Below are 7274 nucleotides of genomic sequence, written 5' to 3'. Positions count from 1 at the left end.
TGTGCTAGCATATTAATTGCCCTTCAGGGAGAGGCTGGTATACTATACTTCACTGATTTGTTATACTATTTGAACCCAGATACCTTAGTGAAACATTAGAAAAATGAAAGTCTGATATTGAAAAATACCTAAAACTGGTTATGTTTTTCTTATCCTCTAACCCCTCAACTTGGCAACAATGTTATGCTGATTATTTCCTTAGAAATCTGATTGATTGTGTAAGTTGATTAAAATAATGAATAATCACTCTTAACTTAACCTCATGTCTAGTACCTCACATATTAATGGGGAACTGACCTCTAGTTACTTTGCTTGTGAAGAGAAAACATCTATCTTTAATAAAGCTTTATATTTGTTGTCAAAATATATAGCAATATAGGATGTAGGATAATCATAGAATGTTAATTAAATGATTTGCTAAAAGTTAATGTATGACTTATTCAATTATCTGTAAGAAAACATGTATGTTGAAAAATGAATCATGGTGCCAAGAATCTGAGCAACTAGAAGGTGTAAAGATAAAAATCAATCCAGCAAAGGCAGAACAGTTTCTCTGTGATTCCTGTGCTGCAGGTTGAAAACAAAAACTATTTCCCATTCATTTATCCACCAACACTGCCCTACCAGTCAAAAGACCCCCAATGTTGCAGTGAAGGTAGGCCCCATGCATCTTGACACTCGCTGTAGGTTTCATTGTAAGCTTTTGTTCTTACTTTGAACTTGATCAGATCAGGAACTACTTAAATTCTAGCCTTGGAATTAGGTGTAAATTTTTGGTCTTGGTGAGTACTTGTTCTACTCTGGCATACCCTGGATTGCCCTGTCTTGGAACTCCACCCTGAGCTTTGACCAAAAGATCTTCACCCCTCTCCTTAGTACTATCAGCAACCCTAAACTATGAAATATGTCCTCATCTCAAGCCCAGATTGGGATTCCTGGTTTCACTCTGGGTTCACATGTATCAGTCCACTTCACCCCAAACTGCTCTGGGCTAGAACTCTGGGCTTCTCCACAGGTTTGAAATTTCAAAGGGTGTGGGTTGGCTTGGACCACTGTTTGTCCAGGCAGGATCCCAGAATCTGAATGTTAGCTTGGGATTAGATTCTGAACTTGAGACAACAGATGTGGAGTAGGGGTATGTGTCTTACTCTTGACTTGCTCTTCACTCCTTGCTATAATTTTGTTGATTGGGCTCTCTTCTCTCCCCTGTGTCCCAGATGTTCTCTGTCTACTTTGGGGGGGGGGTTCTTTTCTTGAAAGTTGTTTCACTCTGTGTCATTGTTGGTTCTTTCAGTCCTGTATTATGAATCTTAAAATTTCTCAGACTCTACCTTAGAACATTTGGTTAAGGCTATTCCCCATTTTAAATAATGGAGGTGTGAATTTTAAAATCTCCATCTTGGTCTAGCACCCAAAATTGTGCACACCCACACTACATGGGCATGTGCTAGTCAATGACAAATCAGAAATAACTAACTGCCCACCTGGGCTGTCCTAAGCCAAGCTTGAGCCACCATTGGCACTTGTGAGGCACAGGAAGTGATGGAGAAAGCAGCCTCGGGAATTTGCTGACTTCCTGTGGACAGGGCTAGACGCCAGTTCATGTTAGGAGCTTGAACAGGGAGGAGGCCCTCAGACAGCTTCCCTTCAGATCAGTCACGTGAGTCAAGGACTGATTCCTTTCCACCTTGGCCCTTTGGGCCTAATCTCCCTCTGCCTTGGTCAGAGGTTGAGTAACCCCTTTCCCTTTTTCTCCTCTCTCCTTCTCTCCCTCTCCTTTTCTTACTCCCATTGTGATTAAAACCACCATAAATTCCATTCTGACTTGACTGTTTCATTTTAGGAATTCCATAAGTAAATTCCTTGGCGGCCATAGTTTTAATATTATAACAATCTTAAAAGGTGAAATTTTCACTACAACAGAGGTACTTAGTCAGGAATGTATGTGAGAACTTTACATTACTCCACCCATACTTAAGCATACTTTAGGGGAAGATAAAGTTGTAAACTCCTTACTGAACAATGAAAAGTACTTAACCCATATTTATAGAGAGGCAAAAGTCCTTAAGCTAGGTCTATTTTAGATCTAATACAAAATGGTGCTAAGTACCTACGAAGGTCAAAATTAATCACTAAAAGATCAGGCAACTTGCAAGGGACAAGCTTAACAAAAGAGGTGTGAAGTTTTAGTCTACTCAGGTGTGAATTACTCAAAAGTTTAGTCTACTCAGGTGTGAATTAAGAATTGTCAGTCCTGTGAAAACATCTACTGTGATTGATAGATGTGAAAACTTAGGGGAGGTGACATAGGAGAAAACTCTCTTTAAAAGGAGGCCAGAAGGCCCATGCTTCCAATCCCACATCCTCCACTCTGAGTTCACAACCTGCCCATACTTCCAATCCCACACCCTCCACTCTAAATTCACAACCTGCCCATGCTTCTGACCCTACCACCCCCCCACTTTAAATTCACATCCTACCCATGCTTCTAATCCTAATGCCTCCACCTCACCTACTCATTCCTCCAATCCTAACACCTCTGTATCCTTTCACACTTCTTCCTTTGCCCCTCCTTCCCACCCTGCCCAATTCAGTTCCCATATCCTTCCTACTGCTGATCTTTCTGGCACTATGGGACAACAACAAACTGAGTTGAGTGTACCCAACTCTTCTCTTTATCATACCTACCCCATTGGGAATGGAGAAAGAAGCCTAGAAACAGAAACAGGAGTACCAAATAATTCATATAGGTTATTATATATATATAATATAATAATGTTATTATTATATTAAGGGAAGTACCCACTTTTAATAAAAATGGAACTTGGTATCTGTAAGACATCACACACCTTTTATCCCTGAAGATTTAAATAAATTTAAGGAAGATCTTCCATCATTTGAGGAAGAACCAATATTAATTATAAAAAAATTAGAGAACATATTCAGAACTTTTGACCCCACTTGGATGGATTTTGAGAATTTGTTAGAGACATTTTTAGCAAAAAGAGAAAAAAACAATATCGTCTCTCTGGCTAATCAGAAATGAGGTAGAAAAGGACATTACTGGCCAATTGAAGATCCACATTGGAACCCCAATGTTGAACTAGATCACACAAAACTAAACCAGACCAGAGAAGCACTATTGACAGCCATGAGAGCTTGCTCTGATAGACCTGAAAAATGGTCAAAATTTGAAAGAACCTAACAAGAAATTGATGAAACACCTTCCCAGTTTATGGATAGACTTATTGACGTAGGAAATACATATATGAACCTTGACTTATCCAGAGAAAGGGACATTAGGCAAATACGTAGGCAATTCATTGAAAATTGTTGTTCAGTGGTAAAAGACTACTTTAAAACTAGCTGTCCTAATTGGGACTCTATGGACCTCAAAAAATTGAGGAGAGTAGCAACTTATGTTTATAAAGGTTGTGTAAAAAGACCTGAGGAACACAATATGTTAGGGGAAGACTTAAAGAAAGACATTGAAATGTTAAAAAGACAATTGAAAAATAAGGGAGAGACTATAGTCCCATTACGAGAATCCACATATAAATCAGTAACCTGCCACTTCTGTGAGAAGAAGGGCCACAAAATGATGTAATGTAGAACTTTTCTCAAGATTATTGGAAGGAATACGCAGTTTAATAACAACTTTAGAAATAATAACTATAGAAATGATGATAATAATCATAGAAACCAGAATTTTAGAAATTATAATAATGATTATGGAAATAACTATAATGAATATAGAAATAAGAACTTTAGAAACCAAAATTATAGAAATAGGAATTGGGAAAATATTGACAATGCTCCAAATAAAGAAAATGATAATAACCACCAACAATATATAAGAAATGGTGCTCGTCCAAAAAATACTCGAGGTGCTAATGCCCCTCAGAGGGGTGCCCTTTAGGGGGGTGCCCAAGGAACATCCCAAACACAATGAAGGTGTCTGGGGGGGAACATTAATCAGAGGATACAACCTTTGATTTTCTGGACCCTGATGTCCTACTACCTGTTGTCCCTATCCATTGCCCTCCCCATAATAATGAACCCTATGTTACCTTAAAGGTGGATAACACCTATTATGATTGTCTCTTAGACATTGGAGCTACCAGGTCTGTATTGACGAATGTACCCGATTTAAATTGTTATTCCATTGACTCACAAAGTGTAGTGGGAGTATCAGGAATACCCCAAAGAGTTTAAAAAAACTTCCCCCAGAATGGTTTCTGTAGGACCCCTAGAAGTACAACATTCCTTTCTTTTGATGCCTGACTCCCCTTTAAATTTGCTGGGGAGACACCTTCTGTGCAAACTCAGAGCCACAATAACTTGCTCTCCAGATGGTTCCTTAACATTGGAAGTACCAGAGGAATCTTTAAATTTACTCCCTGTACTTCTCTCAGAGAACCAGGAGGCAAAAGAGCCTCCCACTTTTGAAATACCTAAGAATATACCAGAGTCTCTTTGGGCCATATCTTCTTCTGACGTAGGCTTACTTAAATCTGCTGTTCCTGTGCAGATAAAAACTAAATCTAGCCCACTTCCTTCCATTCCTCAGTATCCCCTCTCAAAAGTGTAGCATCCCAAGCATATTCACATCTATGAAATATAGATGACTGTATTACTACTGTGTCTCCAAGCATGAGGCTCGGGTATCAAAATCCAACCATATTGCCATGTGGCAGGCATCTAGGCGGGTGTATCCCTAAAATGCATAATCAGTACAAGGGAGAAAAAGGAAATTCCCCTTCATATCCAGATACAGTCATCTTTTATCTTGCCACAAAAGCACTGGCAACTTCTTGTAATCCTAACTGTGTGTGGGTGATAATCTAATGCACCCGTCCTATGTTCTATGGGACTACTACCTCAATAATTCAGGACAATCAGAGCGAAAACTATTTTCTCATTACTTTTGTCATTATTTTTAATCGTTTATGAAAATTTTTATCTTTGATTTTGATTGTTTAGTATTAAGAACACATTTTATCTTTGCAATAATCTTTATGAGCAAAGAGGAAGATTTTATTATTGATAATCACAATTACCTTTTTCAGCCAAAGTTTTGGCAATATTTATTGAATATCTATTTTTAATCACTTGAAGCATCAATTGGTGATGCTACATGATTTTTATATTTTTAATTTTGGTCACATTTCTATATCAACCACCTTTCATTTAAAAAAAAAAAAGGGGGATATGTAGCATCCCAAGCATATTCACATCTATGAAATATAGATGACTGTATTACTACTGTGTCTCCAAGCATGAGGCTTTACCGATAAGCTTTGTGAAGGTAACCTTGACCTGATCACGAGACCTATTGCCCAACACAAGTCCATTAACATGTTCGGAGACTTGCCCGGGAAAGTGCGGTTGCGTCCTACACGCCCAAAAGGTGTTCCCTCTACCTTGCCACCCAATCTTAATTGTCTATACTTTGTGATGTGGTTACTACGTCCTTGGGAGTACCGCCCAAGCAGGACATGAATAAATTCAGAGGCAATCCCATGAATTTCCTCTTGGCCTTTCTCCCTTCCATGGAGCTCCACTGGGCTCCTCTATGACTATGTCTCTCTCTTCTTGACCTTCTCCTTCCCCGAGGCTGGAACCATCTCGGCCTGCATTCTCTATCTTAATCTCCTCAACCACCTTGTATTCCATTATCCTCATTTTCCGCCTTAAGGAAAATCATAGGGGTTGCCTGCCCTATCCAATCACTGATTTGTCCGTGTCTTTCATTTCCACCCTGGTTCTCGGTTCCTACCTCTCCTCGGGTCCCATCACAAAGGTGAGCCCCTTCCCTTGTGGGACCCTGCTGGTCAGGGAAGTCCATTAAGGAAAACCCCACAAAAAGAGACAATTGAGGGTATTACCCCAGTTATTAACTCATTAATTGATCAGGGAATAATAATCCCTTGCAAATCTGTATACAATATGCCCATCCTGCCAGTTAAAAAACCAAAAAGAGGGCCCGATGGCAAGCACCTTTATAGATTCATACAGGATCTAAGGGCGGTGAACAATCACGTTATAAAGAGACACTCCATAGTTTCCAACATAAATACTATTATTTCCTCTATTCCTAGTACAGCTACATACTTCACAGTAGTAGACTTGTGCTCAGCTTCCTTTTCCATACCTATACATGAGAACTCCAGGCATATTTTTGCTTTCACCTGGAAGGGCTTACATATACATGGAGTCATCTGCCACAGGGTTATGTGGAAAGCCCAGGTATATTTGCACAAATTTTGGGCTAAGACACAGATAATATAACATTTAAAAATAGAAAATTAATCAAATATGTAGATGATCTACTCTTGACTTCAACAGATGCAGAAACATGTCAAGAAGATAGTAAACACCTTCTTTTGGAATTGCACAAAAGAGGACATAAAATCTCAAAGGATAAAGTTCAGTGGTGTCTCCCTAAAGTAGAATATTTGGGGTTCATCCTGACTGCTGGTGCTCACTATATTTCTCCAAAACGAATTGAGAATATTTACAATTTTAAGCTCTCCTACTACTAAGAAACAGTTGAGAGCAATTTTAGGAGCAACAGGGTTTTGCAGACAATGGATTCCTTGCTTTGGTGAAATTACTAAACCCCTTATAGCACTAACAAAGGATTCGGTTCCTGAACCCCTCAAATTAGAGCCAGAACACTTGACAGCACTATCAGAGCTAAAAAAAGGCTATCATGTCTGCCCCTGCTCTAGGCATCCCAGATTACAACAAGCCATTTACTTTGTACGTACATGAACTGTAAAGATTAAAATTTTAGGGAAGCTGAGGCAGGTAGAAATTAGTTTCTCTCTGCAAGGAGTATTATTTTTATGAGGTTTATTAAAGGTCAAGGGTTAAAGAAAATAGAAGCAAGAGAAGCACGTGCTAGGAGAGTCATGAGGCCCACCCAAATTTTCACTCACATTATGAGACATGTCTGCTTGCCAGCGGAGCCAGGAAGAGAAGAGACCCTGCCGTGGGCGGAGACGCTTTAAATAAAGATTTTGCTCTCAGTCCAGGTGAGTAATTCAGTGAGATTACAAAGCATTCTGGGGAAGTGGAGCAAGGACTTCTTCTGGGGATTGAAGTCCTGGATTCAAGTCTATTTTTACAGAGCAAAGAGGAGTAGCTTTAGGTGTTTTAACTCATACTTTGGGGCCTTCTCAGTGCCCAATTGCTTATTATTCTGCCCAACCGGACCCAGTAGCATCAGGAGCACCACCTTGCAGCTGTGTTTTTGAAGCCAAGTTAGC

Source organism: Monodelphis domestica, chromosome 4 (assembly GCF_027887165.1).
Source record: "Monodelphis domestica isolate mMonDom1 chromosome 4, mMonDom1.pri, whole genome shotgun sequence".
Classification (NCBI taxonomy): domain Eukaryota; kingdom Metazoa; phylum Chordata; class Mammalia; order Didelphimorphia; family Didelphidae; genus Monodelphis; species Monodelphis domestica.
This window is presented reverse-complemented; position numbering follows the sequence as displayed.